Here is a 15,923-nt window from a genome sequence, read left to right as displayed (position 1 = left end):
CGGTGCCAGTGGAGCTTGAATCGACGATGAAGCTTAGGTCGGCAATGGAGCTTGGATCAGGGGTGAGATAAAGGACTAGGCTTGTCAACGTTGGGTGAGCAATGAGATGAAGGACTGGGCGAGATGGGTCGGCGGCGTGGGACGGCAATGTGGGCAATGACAATGAAGATTGGTGATGATGAAGATCCAGAATAGATCAGCGAAGCAGAGAGTAGATGAGGGAGAGAAAAAAAAATGAGAAGGAAAGAGGAAGAAAGAAGAGAAGCCGGAGAGAGAGAGAGAGAGAGAAAAGGAAAGAAAGAGAAAATATTTTTTTAATGGAAGACAAGAGAGAAATTTAATAAAATAATAGATATTTTTTTTTTAGCTCTCATGAACAATGCACATCTATCTATAGACATGCACTATAGCAATGGAGCTAAAAAAAATAGATTTAGCTTCACTGCTAGGTGCTGATTTTGGGGTTTGAGGAGCTAAAATATAGCAATATAGTACCACTGCTGTGAGTGCTCTAAAAGGTTTATATTGTATTTTATGGTGGTGGGTGGGTATTTTTAATTATTTTTTATGAAAAGGAAGAGAGAGAAAGAGTTGATGAAATTAATATTTTAATGAATAGATGAGATAAATAAAAGTTGGGATATTGAGTGTGTTATAAAATTGTATGGTATAATTTATAAAGTAGCTTTTAAGATGGTAAAACAGAATAGTTTCAAGAAAGCGGATGTGAATGCTTACTCTTTTAATTTAATTAATGTAAAAAATAATAATAAATAAAAACTACATTTATTAAATTTTCTTTAGTCTGACTTCAACAAAGTACCACTAGATCATACGTAGTTATCATACCATTCTCACATCTACTGCTTCCCTTATTCTAGTATTTTTGCACTTGCATGCTCGCAGTCCTCCTCTATTTTTTTTTTCCGAGATTGTTACATTTTTTAATCACAAAAATACATAATAGTGTGATGAGATTTATGTGTTTGTAAATTAAATAGAGCTTTCATGCTACTTCTCGTCATTTCCTTAGGAATTTTGGTGACTAAAAATGCATCAACCCCAATTAGTATACATGAAAATTTTATCTTTTAGAGAAGAAAAAAAAAACAGTCACACTATGTTTGTAAAGATTCACTGGAAACTTTTTATTAAAAATAAAAGGTGGAATCTTGTTTGACATTTTATTTATTTATCACTTCTATTGCAATTGAGGTATATTTTGTTTCCATTATATCTACAATATCTAAGAAAAGCAATGCTCCAATTGGGATAAAAGAAGATTCTGTATCACAAATCTCGGCAAAATTTGCTAAATAGTAGCTTTTTAGAACAAAATTTGGTACATAGCATGCGTTTGAAACTATTTTGTAAGTTAGACAGTTTTTGGAACTCGAGTTTAGCAAATTCGAGTTCCAAAAACAGTCTAACTAACAAAATAGTTTCATCGGTGTGTTGGTTTCCTAAAATTTTTCTAAAATCATGCTATCTGGCAAATTTTGCCCACTAATCTCTCTAAACTATCTAATGCTATATTCACCTCTGTCGCCTGTGAAAGTTAGTACTATTAACTTCTCCTAGGCAGTAGAATTTTCTATCCCTTCTTCTTGAAGGCTTGTTTGTCTCATTAGTTAAACTTTGTTTTTCTATGGGCTTGTGGGGATTTCTTTGTGGGGATTGGGAAACACTTTTTTCTTTTCTCATGGATGATCTCACTGAAGGCTAGAGTCGTTTATCCCTTTCTAGTCCAAAGGGTGATGGTTTTCAAATATGGTGAGATGGGCTCTGAAGAGTTCATTTTGGTTGCAAATGTTTTTCACAAAAAGAGTCTGGTAAGTCAACCTCGGAGTTTTGATAAGCACTTTGTTTTGATTCAATACTATGAGAGGAATATGCATGCTAGGGATTTATGCTTTGATAGGATTCCTTTTTGGGTTCAGGTCTATGACATACCTATCAGATTCTTAAATAGAGTGATGGGCCTAAGAGTACCTATTCTAAATCCAAATTTATTACAAAAAATATGGATCTCAAACTCATAATATCTAAAATCTTAAGCATAATATTTATTGTTACTATAATTTTGTTGAGCCACATTAACGTAGCATTTTAGTTCACTTTTCCAGCTAAATTTATGTGAAATTCTTTCTAAGCCTTAAGACTATGATTATACAAATCTAATATTTAGGGCAATCACTCATTTTTTTTAACCTCATTACTTTTTAATGAATTGCATAAGGTTGATTATACTTTCAAGCTATGTGTGTGTGCGTGTGTGTGTAATTTTTTTATGTTTTTCCTGAATTAGTAACATAATATATTAAGTTATAAAAGTAGCAAAGATTTTTGGGTAAATAGTTTAAGAAGGTTCTTTTTTTTTTTCTCATTAAGGTTTAGTGGCAATTCTATGTGTTTTACTGTTTTTATTTATTTATTTTTGTTTTAATTTTTTTAATGTTTTTTGCTTTGTTTCCTAGGTTTAGATGGTTTATCTTTGTTCACTATTAAAAGTTGTAGTTAATGCTTGAATGTTGTAGTTTAGTCATTTGACTAATGGAAATTAATCATTACTTTTAATTTTTTGACTTTTAAACAAAGAAATAGGTGTTAAAGTTTGTTGAAAAGGTTTATGATGGTCATTGCAATGGAATAATTTCTTTTAAAATCTAAACCATAAAATGATCATTTTGATAATATTCTCGGTTTCCCACATCGTGTGGGTTTGCGGCTAGTTTAATAAAATAGACAAACTAATAAGTAACAACTAACATTAATAGCTAACAAAGTGAAATACCTGGTGCTTTTTTCTTTCTCTACCTAACATCCATAGGCAACCCAAAGAGGCCCTCTTCTCTTTTATATGATGTCAACTCTTCAATAATCGTATCTTGTTGATTAATTTTTGGAATCAACCTTTGTATGCATTTGTATAGCCCAGTCATCAACTCTTCTTCTTGCTTAATTTTAGAGCGGTTATCATAAAAATATTTTGGATTCAAGAAATAGCCAATTGCATGCAAAGGCTGATAGAGTTGACATTCCCACCTTTGATCTATTATTTCAAAGATTTCTTTGTATTTTTCTTCCCTTTCATTAAAAGATTTTTCAATTGCTTCTTTAGCTCGATCCATAACCTCATAAATGTACTCCATGACAGGTTTTTTCTCCCCATCAACGAATCGAAGCACACGTACAAGAGGACTTGACACTTTAAGGCTATAGACAATAGTGTTCCAAAATATAGGCATTAGAACTATTTGATCCACCCTTTTTCCCGTTCCTATGGGTCCAATCCTCAAAAGTAAACATCTTTCTCTAGTTTTCATTTTGCTTATGTATACTTGATAATGTAAGAAACAAAGTAGCAAATTGAGTTTTGGCAAGCCTAAGTTCCTTTGCCCCATAAAGTGTCTCATCATGTTTATGAGACTTGTACAAATATATATTTATATATATATATATATATATATATATATCTCCAATAAGCGTCTCATGATTGTAGAAAGCTTTGCAATGTCTTTCAACATCAAATCCAAACAATGAGGTCGTTTTGCCTCCAATAATCTTCCTAATAATGTAAAAATATAAGTATGACAATTAGTAATAATTAAGATAAAAAGGAAAATATAATATGAATACTATTTTCCAATTTCATGAGATTAAGATATATAGTTCTATAAATAGCTTCTTACCTACCATCACATAACTTGAGTCATTATCAATTATAACTTGTACAATTTTTTTCTACTCCAATTTTCTCCACCATGCTATGAAATAGTTGAAACATCCTTTTCCAGTCTCCATATATGAAAACGCACCAATAGACTCAATAAACATGCTTGCCTTAGAGCAATTCACCAAAAAAATTACCAAAGATCTATGACTTTTGTCTTGCCATCCATCAGACACAATGGAACATCCAGTTCTTGCCCATTCTTCTTTATGGCTCTTCATTATATCATCAGTGTGGGCCACCTCCTTTTTCAATAAAGAAACTCTCTCTTCATGGTAACTTAGGAGCTTCATACCAATTCCATATCGTCCAATGGATTGAATTGCAGCTTTGAAACTATCATAATTAACAACATTGAATGGAATTGCTGCTTCATACATCCACCTTGCTATATTAACACAAGCCTTTTCTCTTAACTCTTTATTGTAAGAATCATTAATTGTTGTTTGGACCCCCTTTCCACTCTTTCCCATTTGTGTTGTTTTAGGAAGAGGAGTGACAAATGCATCCATAGGACCTACTTGCCTTGATTCCTCTTTACTAATGCCATTGCCACCTACATTTTGCACTCGTTTGCCACGAGTATCAATTTCAGCAACCTTATCCTCTTCTTCTTCAAAAGCCATATCATCAAAATCAGCCATCAAATTTATCTGCTCTTTTCTATTTTTTTTTTTTCTCAACATATATTGTTTAACTTCTTCCTTCATATGTTTAGGGCATTTTTGACAACCAACTATAGCTCTATAACCTCCAATCAAGTATTGCTTAAGTCTATTAGCCCCTCCTTTTGCAACTTTCCCAAAAATTGCAAGTTAAATCATTTTGATTGTTTTGATCAGCTAGACACGCATACTTCCATGCAATATCTTTTCTTGAATTTGAATCTCCAGTAGCCATAATGCATTAATGCCCTATAACTAATTACTAACATTACTTAATGATTTAATAACTTAATAAATCTAAGGAAAATTCAATATGAGCCTAAGTGATATGTTGACATCTATTAAAGTAACTAAAGTTACTAGACAATTACCATATATTAATAATTTCATACATTCATACATGTTTATTTTTTCACGAATGACCTAACTAAGAAAGAGAGGAGTTTTGGGTTTCATAATGAGGGAAAAAATGGAACAAGTAAAAGAAAAATTGGAGAGAAGCCCAAAAATGGGTTTTTGGGAAGAGCCTAAAAATGGGTTTCTGGGAAGAGCCCAAATAAAAAATTTTGGGGGGGGGGGGGGGGGAAGAGTAAACCAAAGAGAAGAATTTGTGCTTTTAGGACAGGTTTAAGAAAAAAAAAAAAAAACCAGAAGAGTTGTGTTGTGGGTTTCAGAATGAGGAGAGAGAGAGAGAGAAGAAGAAGAAGAAGAAAAAGAAGAAGATTGAGGACTAGGTTTCAAAAAGAGTATAAAGAAAGGTTTAAAAATGAAGAATATGAGAGAGAGAGAGAGAGAGAGAGAGAGAGATGCGAGAGACATACCTTTGAGCTTTCTCATTTTCCTATTGATACTGAGAGAGCAGTGGGGTTAGGGTTGTTTAACTTGAGTGTTTGTTTGTGTGGTTGTGGTCCAAAATGTTTAAAATATCTAAAGAGGTAGAGTTAGGTGTATGGTAGCACACCATAATATTAGTTTTTATATATCAAATCAATGGCTTATATCAAACATATTCAGATCTATAATTAAAAGTCAAATTAGGATTATTTAAAAAAAAATTACAAAAAGCTAAAAAAAGCGTGCCTAAGGCGAGTTTTCGAGAGGGTGCCTTGCTTTAAGGGTAAAGAGCCCAAGGCTTATGCGCTCTGCTCTTTGCACTTAAGCATGCTTTTAACAACACTAAACCAAATGACGATGTATTATGGCAAGATGATTTTCCATTTTCTTTCTTAGTTAGAAGTTTTTTCCTTCCACCCCCCCCCCCCCCCCCCCCCAACCCCTCGGTTTGAGAAGTCTCTATTAAAATTGTTACAACTATAGGTACACTCAAAAATGAGAAATTGCTTAACCAAAAAAATATGAATGACTTGGTTTTTGTTATGTACAACTTGAAGATAAAAAGAGAAAAGAGCTAAACCATCAAGTGCAAAAAAGGAAATTGGTTTGGAGAATTTGTCTTTTGATGATGAGTGGTTAGTGTTGGAAAAACACAAAAATACAGTTTTGTATCTCATACAAAAACATGCAATGGAATATAAACGGGTCTACTTCATTCATGTGAGATAGCATGCAACATCTGAGTTTTAGAAACAAAGAACAAGAAAGCCTATATTGATGCAGTGAAATTCAAAACAAATGAAGATTGGACTTGAGATGCCTTTTAATCTTCACTCCAATTCCACAATGTGCTCAAGATGTGTGGTTTCTCAATCAGTTCTATATGTAATCTTTTTAAGAGAATAACCAAGCGTCTCCCTTAAGAAGAACTCTGAATATTTTCTCATTTTCAATCATACATATATTTCTACAAATAGGCAATCATTTTATTTAATAACTTTTATTAAATAAATAACTGATTATTTAATTGGATTAACCTTTTAGGCTAGCCCAATTGGGCTTTAGTGTGTGCTTGGAGTGAGACCAAAAGGGACAAATAAAGCTCTAGGTCCAACGGGCTTTGGACTTATCTTTCAACTCTTGACAAGCCCAAAGTTACCATTAACTATATTTAATAGAACTATATAAATATAGTTGCACTCTAGGTCTTATTAATAAATAATATCCCAAAACTTTATTAAACATTTAACCTCTTCATGAAAATATTCGTAGTAATACAAAGTCATAATGTGTAACTGTCACTTTGAAAATTACTACATCTTAATCCTTGAGTACTCAGTTAAATCATTTAAGTTATTCATTTATATTTTATGAAATCTAATTTTATAAAATATAAATTTTAGTAACTTTTTACTAAAGTGGTTAGGCTTAACACTCTGAATAACCAATCTCATTTATACTTATCTTAAGAGAATATTTTATATCTTTATGAAGAGACTATGAATTCCATCTTGAGAATATGTATTCCTTCAACATTATGTGTAGTTGCCCAACATACTAAGGTTTTGACTGTTTGTCTAGATCTCACTCCTGATATATCAAAGCGACCTACATTTCATGATTGGGTTCACTATTCCCTCAAGATTGAGAGTCTATGTAAATGAGAAGTCATGAGATTTATTATTCATTTGACAGTTGTTGATAGAATAATAAATCTCACAGCGATCCAGTTCAATATGTTTTGTACACTTAAAACATATTAATATATCAACTAGAAGTCTTCACCTCCTTGATCAAGACAAATCGTCTTAATTGACATGTTATAGTCTTAACAGATGAAATGCCCAATTTCATCACCGACTACGAACTAAGATTTTGAGTTTACAAAGAACTTGTGATTTATATATTCTGTGACTAAATCACATACTATGCATCTCAAGAACTATATGATAATGTCCAAATATTCATGCTACCATTATTTTAGATAATAATAAAACAAGTTTATTATTATCCAAAAAAATAAAAATATTATGAAATAAACTAAAAGTCACACATTTTCGGTTTTATAGAGGATAATAGGAGAGGAGGAGGTGTAGTTTAGATGAGACATCAACAAATGTTGCTACTAGAGTTACTGCTAGCCTATTACATGAAACAAGTGACACACTTTTAAAAATAGCCTTAACATTAATAATAATAAAAACACATATTTTTTTAAATAATTTTAAGGGTTTGGAATCCAGATAATGTATCCTTTCAAGGTATACATTAATTATTAATTTTATAAAAAATTTTATGAAAAAATTTAAAAAGTTGCCAAACTTTTTGACAGCTTTTTTAATTTCTCAATATTAAAAACAATTTAACAAAAAAAAAATTAATATTAATTTTTTTTGGGTTTTTTGAAATATCACTATTTAACCCAACACCCACACCCAGTTATTTTGGTCATCCAATTTCTTCACTGCTGGCTAAAGAAGAAGAACCAGCTCCTACAAATTGCTCATACAACGCCTCTATTTCTCTCGAAAAACCATTAAGCCTGAATGGCAGGAATAATGGATCATAGGCCAAAAAAATAGCAAAAGGGTCTCAAAGAAAACAAGCGGGCCCAAAAGAGCCCAGAGAAAAAAGTAGTAAACCCATGAGCATTATGAGAAATAGAAAGCAAGTAAGGATGGGCCAAAGAGGCCTAAAGTAATGAATTAAGTGAGTAAGGGATTGGTGGAAAAGCCCATAAACCCCAAAAGTAAATGATATGGTAATTTGGGCCGGGGAAGTCCAAAAGATTTAGCAAAAACCCATGGGAATGAAGAATTGGAATGGACCGAGGATGCCCAAGGAAATGAAATGGGCCAAAGAAGCCTAGAACAGTATGAATACTAGCCCAATGATAATACCGGACCACTGAAATTAAGCAAAAGGAAAACATACAACAGACCCAAAAGAGGCCTAGCAAGCACGAGTCAAATAATAGCATGGCAAGAGTAATAGAATGGCATGGTAGAAGTGCTAACCTACTTGCAAAAGGGGTAAAGAATGGATTAGAGAAGGAAAAGCCCACAATCAAGAAAGGCTCAGCCCAGGAGGGAAGTAAGACACAAAGAACGAAAGCTCAGAGACTTATTCACTCCACAAGAGGTCAAAAACGAGCAGCAGAATGTGCAGACAGCCTTCAGGTTATGGCAAACGCATGAATAGCAGACAAGCTATGGACACACATGAAAGTGGAGCACGCACGAGGCTCAGGCACCACCAACTTGTACCCAGCCAATACAGAAGTGGTGGGCCATGGGTTAGAGATAAGAGAAGGTATAGTCTGGCGGTGGAGAGAACGGAAGAGCCTATTCTAGGGTTCCTACTCAAATTCTTTTGAGGGAAATGTCTTGCAGGGATGACATACCACCCAAAAAAGGAAAAAATGAGTTGGAATCATCAAGTGCATGCCATGAGGGATAGTGAAAGAGAATGCCCATTCTTATCCAGATGGGAATGCCACAATGAACAAGCAAACAAAATAAGACTTTTTGTTTGGAAATGGGATGTGGCATTGTTAGCACAGGTAAGTGGTGGTGGTTGGGCAGCTGACAGACCAGTAGGTGGTCTAGGAAGGACACCCACACCAAGACAAAAGGGGCCCAGCCGTACACAGTAGGGGATAACATAACAACACCACGAAAAACAACAGAACAGGAAAGTAAAAATAGAGCAGAAAATTTAGAAAGAAAAACAAAGAGTAGGCAAGAGTGTAATAGTAGGCATGTACCAATAGGCTAATCCCTTCTCTACCTCTAAAAGCCTACCCTCTAGAAGGGATTAAGAAATTTGAGGATAAGCCATTTAGGCTCATTCTTTCAAAGTGGGTAATTTCTGTGGCAGGATCTTCCTGTGAGATTGCCCACATTGAAGAGTGGTTCCCTTCTTGGACCTAACTTCGTAAGGAAGTCAAGTATGACAGACTGACCATTCTTCCTTTCATTTTATTGATTAAGCATTGGTGTTATTTCCATTTCTTTATTATTACCATCTTATTTATAGTGCATTTATATTGCTGTATTATCTCCTTCTTTACTAAATTCACGATTTGGTATTTCCTGTTTTTTGGCTGACAGTAAGCATTTTCCTTTTGTTGTTGTTATATTATACCTGCTGTCATAACTCCTTTGTAATAGTTTCCTCTGCCATGGGCATGTGACCAAAGTTTTAGCAAAGGGGCTTTAGTTTGTGCACAAGCCAGCTTGAGGTGTGTTACAGTCAAGCCAGGCCTGACTCTTCTACCCAAAACCATTGGGTCATAGCATGGCAGGAGGAAATCCAACCTGCAATTGCAAAAAAGGCCCACCACAATCTCCAAACTAATTTGGAAAGAAACTTTGTCCCACCTATGATAAGTTGACATCTTTGTTATAATAATTTGTATTATCCTCATAAAAACTATTTTATAATCGGGAAGTCTTAAGTGAAAACTACTAATATAATTGAGAATAACAATAAATTATTTGATTTTCTTAAATTTATACTTAAATTTGTCAATACAATATGTCTGTTTGGAAACAAATTATCTAATTTTTTACTGAAAACGTTTTGTTAAAAGTATTGTAAATAAAAGGTAAAAGTTAAATAAAGTAAGTAGATGACTCACGTGAGACCTGCAAAATTAGTAGGAAAAATAAGCAAAAATTAAATTAAAAAAAGTAAGTAACTCATGTGGGACCTGCAAATAATAGCAAAATAGGCAATAAGCTGGCTTAAAATCCAATTCCAAAAAAGTACTAAAAGTGGTCAAGTGTTGCCAACAATTTTGTAATTCAATTGACATTTTTTGTTATTTCCAACAAAAATCTGCCCTACTTATTGTCACATTAAATTCTTGCAATCAACCCTTTTACAAACAAATCATACCCAAATAAATTATTAAAAACAATCAACTCAAAATTCCTTATTTCCAATCTATTACTACCTATCATTATAGTTGTACTCATAAGCACAAGAAAGTATCTCACGTGCCTACACAAATTGGTGTAAAGAGTAAATTTTGTATATGAAACAGTAATAAAAATAAAATAATAAAATTTATTGTGAAATTTGGAATTTATGATATAGAAAAAATTAAAAAACAATTAAAGTCTTTAAAATTTACAATAAAAAATGGCAATACAACTTTAATCAAACTAGTATTTTAACTTGTTAAAATTATGAAAATAGAATTTCACTTTGTTGAGGACCAAAATTTGACAAGAAAGCCTATTCCATGAAAAGTAAAGAAAGATCACGGGCCTTGACAAAAGAAGGTCCAACTCGTGAAGTTAAGAAGGACCATGGAGGCCGAAAGGTCCAAAAAGAAGGAAAAAGAAAGGAAAAAAAAGTAAAAAAGAAGAGGACCCAGACTTAGGCCATGAGTGGGATCTCCACCACCCAAGAAGCGGATCCTTTGAGGGAAAGCCTAGGAGATCTTGAGAAGGACATGGACAGCTTAGAAGATCCTGAAAAGGACGTGGGCGACACAGAAGATAGAACAAGGCACTCACAGGTATCCTTGAAAAAAGGAAAGATTCGTTAGATGTCCTGTTGAAATCAAGAAGCAGAGAGAAGTGAAAAGGACGAGTGGTATCCTCAGGTTTAGTACTTGACATAGGAATCGAGGGATCTCGGTTAACACAGAAGACATGCAACAAAGGGGAGGATGATCAGAGGCTTTCCAAGTTCACCCATTGCAAGGAGGAATCTATGCCATTTTTGGGGAAAAAGGCCAAACTAAGAAGAGTTAACATCAAGGGCCTAGAACCTCGACGTGTCCTTTTAAAGCCTTGAGAAGAAAACCTTGGCTGACACATGGAAAAGCTAAGGTGTATGTTCAGATTCTCAGCAAAAGTCATTAAATATCCAGCAAACAAGATATCATCTTTGTAACCCATGGTCCAAACCCATAGGATCCCGAGTTGGTAGTTAAGGGAGAAGTGGTTTGGTTGGTAGGGGAGTGATTTTTGGTGAAAGGAGGATCTTGAAAATTTTCCTTGGTTAGTGTATTTGCTTGGAATGCATGAATCAATGGAAAACTCAGTTCCTCCATGTGCATGACATCTCCCCACAATTTTCTCTCAATTGTCATTTTCAATCAAAGTTGTCACTCATTGCATTGATATCCCACCTACTCCTTTGACTTTCCAAGAAGGCATCTTCCATTTGTAGCTAAAGCCAAATACTTCTTTTGAGTTATAATTGTCAAACTAAACTAAAACTCTGCCCAAGGAACTTCTTCAGATTCTATCAAAGGACATGGTTTTACCCAGCAGATCGAGGAGATCCTCAGTTGGGGTATCAGACCATATCCACTATAAAAGGAACACCAAAGCATAACAAAGGGGTCAGTTTAGGGAAAAGGGAGAGAGTTCCAGAGATTCAAACTAATAATTTTGAGAATTCTAAGAATTCAGCAAGGGAGAGGGAAGAAAGAAAGAATAAAATAAGAGAGCCAAGGAAGAGGATTTCGTCCCATATCCTTGAAACCCTTCAAAATATCACTTAGACTTCAAAGAAACATGTACAAAAACATGCACATATCAAATATCACTCTCTCCCGCAAAATCCTCCTCACCTGACTATCTTGGAAGGAAATGTTCAAATAAAGCTACTTGGACTTGAGTTTCAAATCCCACAAGTTTTGTGTCAAGGCACTAAGTCTGTGAGAATTTGGGCCAGGATCTTCGTCGTTGACCCATTTTCATGAAGTTCATTCATATATATATATATATATATATATATATATGTGTGTGTGTGTGTGTGTGTTTTAGAATGTATATCCTAACCTATAGAACTAACAATTACTTGAGAATATTTGTATTGTATAGTTCTTACGCAAGACCTACAAAGGTAAAGGGAAATGAAAAAATCCAGTAAACATGGAAAAAGATCCCGTGGCCAGGGAACCAGCATTTCGGGCCTTGCTTGATTTTGGCCTGGGAACCAGCGTTTCATACTTATTTAAAAAAAATATATATATATATATATATCGCAGGTGCATGCTATTGGCTGTCAGTGGTTTTCTTCAGCACCCCTGGATAATTATTTTTTACTCCAAGCAGATAGCTTCATCAAGAACCTTTTGTGTTTATAAGCAGGTTTGTTTAAAATCACCAATAATAGTCTTGTTCTCACTTCCTCGTTGCTGTCATACTTTGATAATTTCTTTTGATATGATTGACTTTTATAATCAACTTAAAAACTGTGATATTAAGGCTTCTCTTTCTTTCTTTCCATTAAAATTATTATTGAAGGCATGGTGGTTTTGTTTGACACTGAGCTATGTTCAAGGTGGTTGGAAGCATTATAAAGAGAAGTTTACTGTTATGAAAAAAAATCCAGAATTTACATCTAGACAAGCAAGTGACATAGGACAAGGGGGGAACAAATTGTGGTAACTTCAAATTTTTTATTATATTGTTGAATTTATGCTTCTAATACTCAATTTTATATTGGAAAAGCCTTGCAGGTGGAGCAAATGCATAATTCTGGGCTCATAAAAGGGGGCTCACTGGACAATGCCATTGTTTGTAGGTACATACTTCATTTTTGTATGTGTTATAACGGTTTTCTCAACTGGACTGGCAGTGGGCACTGCTCAAAATGATTTGTTTGTGAACAAAACTCGGTATTAAAGGACAAGCAGTCATATAATAAAGCCCTAATAGTTACAATTTGAAAGAATTGGGAGAAACACTGTATGTTCTAATTTTGCTTTCTAAAAAGTCCATGTCAAAAAGCTTTCTTTGAACTAGCTCACTTTAAAGCTTTTTTTTCAGCAAGAATAGAATGATCTAGAGGGAGTGTGCAACCTAGAGAGATGGCCCACCCTGTCCATAGAAAAGCAATTATAGATTAGTTCCTATTTTTAGGGTGAGAATGCAAAATTGCTAAATTTAGGGGTTCTTACAAGTTTGGAAAATACTTCCAATGTTTTCTTCGCCAAAACTCCATAGATGGTGACAACATGTGCTGGTATTAAATTGAACCAGACTAATATAGAACAAATCATTAATATAATATTCCAAATGTTTTTCCTCTTGGATTCAGTTTTGTGTGAGTTAAGTGGGTAGTGCAAGCCCTGAGTGTACCCCCCCCCCCCCCCCCCCAAAAAGAAGTATGTAGGAAATATTTCAGGTTCAAACTAGGAGATAAGAAATTTTACATAGCTATGCAAACCTAAAAAATTAGATTGTCTTTTGTGTTTTCCAAGTTTCATTGCATACTTTATCCTAATCTTCTTCTGCAGTGCCAGCAAAGTTTGGTTGAACCCCCCACTGCGTTTCCCTAACAAACCGTGTCGCCATAAGGTCTTAGATCTTATTGGTGACCTTTCCCTTTTTGCACAGTTTGGCAGTCAAGGGCTTCCAGTGGCACATATAGTGGCATACAAGACATGTGTATTTTACCCAATCCTCCCCCCCCCCCCCCCCCCCCCTTTGGTTGTTGATTATTGATTAATTATCAAGAAAGTTCAACTGTGGTCATATGCTTTGCCCTTTAACATGAAAATCAGGATTTGTATTATATTGAAATTGTGGGGACAGGAAAGGAATTGTTCTTGTCCTTTAGGACAGCTTTTTGAAAAAGTGATATGATGCAGGAAGAGCAAAATTTTGAACAAAAAAACACTTTGCAAAGTATCACCCATTCTGCTTTTTGTAAATAGCTTTTAGTTTACCCTTTTGCAAAATTGCCTTTTTGTTTTAGATACCAAGTACCTTTTGGCTTAATAATGAATCATCCAGCTGCCTTTGATTGGCAGCCTAACAAATTCTGATCCCAGTTGCCTGTATTTGGCTTTCATGAGTCCCTCTTTGTCTTTTTGACCACTAGGCTATGTATTGGGCCATAGTTACAGTACTGGCCATCATGTCTTCTTCAAAGTCTTGACTGATAAAACTTTTATGCCTCCTTGTCTTGTTGTGCCTCAAACTAAACCATTTCTTCTTATGGATGCAGCCAGTGGTATCATCTTTGCCAATTTTCTTATGTCGTACTCAATTTTGCTACTTCATAGGCTCCTTACTTCTATATATACTTCTTATCTCTTATCTCTTATTTATCTAATTATTATTATCATGACTCACTTTATATTTTTCTTTATTTGTGGATACCTTTCCTTTGGCTATTTAAAATAATGTTGTGGAGTTCCAACCAGCAAAAAAGGCACAGTTCCCTTGTCATACAATTTGATATGCAATCACATCACTTGAGAATAACCTTCTTTCAGTTCAATGCTTTGAATAAAAGTCCTCAGTTTGACCTGCCCAACCTTGTTTATGAAAATTAAAAATACCTAGAACATTACTAATAGCCATCAGATTTCATTACCCTTGAGTTGCTCCTCCATTTACTAATTTATGTTTTACATACTGTCACAAACTTATGAAAAAAAAATGCGCATCATGGGGACACTAGAGGGCAATGATCTCATCCATGGAGAGGATTAGTTTAATGATTGGTTTGCATTGGGGGTCTTCGATCTTTTTCTTTAACAAGTAGAATCTAGAGATCATGAGGTTGATCAGTAAGATTTTCCTTCACCCAGTACCTACTTTGGTGGTGCTTATCTCTGTAACCAATTGCAGCATTTGGTTTTAGTATGGAGCCATAACATATCTATGATCTATCTAATTATTTCTGGATGAATTAGTTTTGAGGGGAAAAAAAAAGAACAGAAAAGAGAAAAAAGATTTTATGCGACAAAACAAAAAAGGAAAAAGAAAATAAAAGGTAGAATGAGTGACTGGATCTCTATGATTTAATTGTGGTTGATCACTAACAAGATTTGATTTATAGTTCTCATCTGGAAATGTATTTCTTAGTCATTATGAATATAAGAACTATGTAGTATTTGATTGATCTCTGAAATATATACTTGTTACGGCCACAAACCAGGCATCGAATCCAGCAAGCATCTATGCTGATGGCACTGTGGATAGAAGTGTTATCTTTACTAACTCAACCCCTCATTTTCTCAACTAACAGAAAAAGAACGCACTAGAAAATAGAAGTAGCTTTAACAGTTCAATAAAGCACATTTGCTTGCATAAATGGCCATTTGATTTCCCCAACGTTTTCATTCTGCACAAGCTTTGGCACCATCTGTTGAAATCCAATTCTTCCTGTTTCAAGTTTAGATGATTGTATATTGTCTGAAAGCTCATGGAAAAAAAAGTGTTGATTAATTTTATGCAAGTTTATTTTACTCTCAAATTTTCGTTGTGCTTATGAGACAATGATTACAAGACACTTAAGTGGGTTATGACTTTTTGCATTTGATGCAGGGTGGCCATGCACTACATACTGATATGGTACGTCAGCTATCATACAATCAATAGAAGATTTGAAAGAATAACATTGATATCATTACTACCCAAATGGCAAGGATCTTGGCTTACTGAGGGCAGATGTTGGAAACGTGCATGTCCTTTGATGTGTAACATTATCTTTGTAATCTAGCACACTGTCAACTTGTCAAGGATCTAATTCACGTCTTTCACCTCCTCTTTTAATATGCACATAAAACCGATGACAAATATAATTGTTAATGAGTATCTAAACATTTTCTGATAGATTTGGTTGTCCCATAAAAATGGAACAGTTATGATTATGTTTTCAATAGAATTTAGGGGCTAGAATTTGTGATGTGAATATTTATTTAAAAT

At 34.3% G+C, this 15,923-nt stretch overlaps 1 pseudogene; it reads left to right on the top strand.

Moving 5' to 3' along the window:
- Positions 1-10,627: 10,627 nt before the first annotated feature.
- Positions 10,628-15,804, top strand: LOC126719483 (probable UDP-3-O-acyl-N-acetylglucosamine deacetylase 1, mitochondrial; annotated as a pseudogene).
- The last annotated feature ends 119 nt before the right edge of the window (positions 15,805-15,923 follow it).

Source organism: Quercus robur, chromosome 3 (genome assembly GCF_932294415.1).
Source record: "Quercus robur chromosome 3, dhQueRobu3.1, whole genome shotgun sequence".
NCBI classification, from domain to species: Eukaryota; Viridiplantae; Streptophyta; class Magnoliopsida; order Fagales; family Fagaceae; genus Quercus; species Quercus robur.
This window is presented reverse-complemented; position numbering and strand designations above follow the sequence as displayed.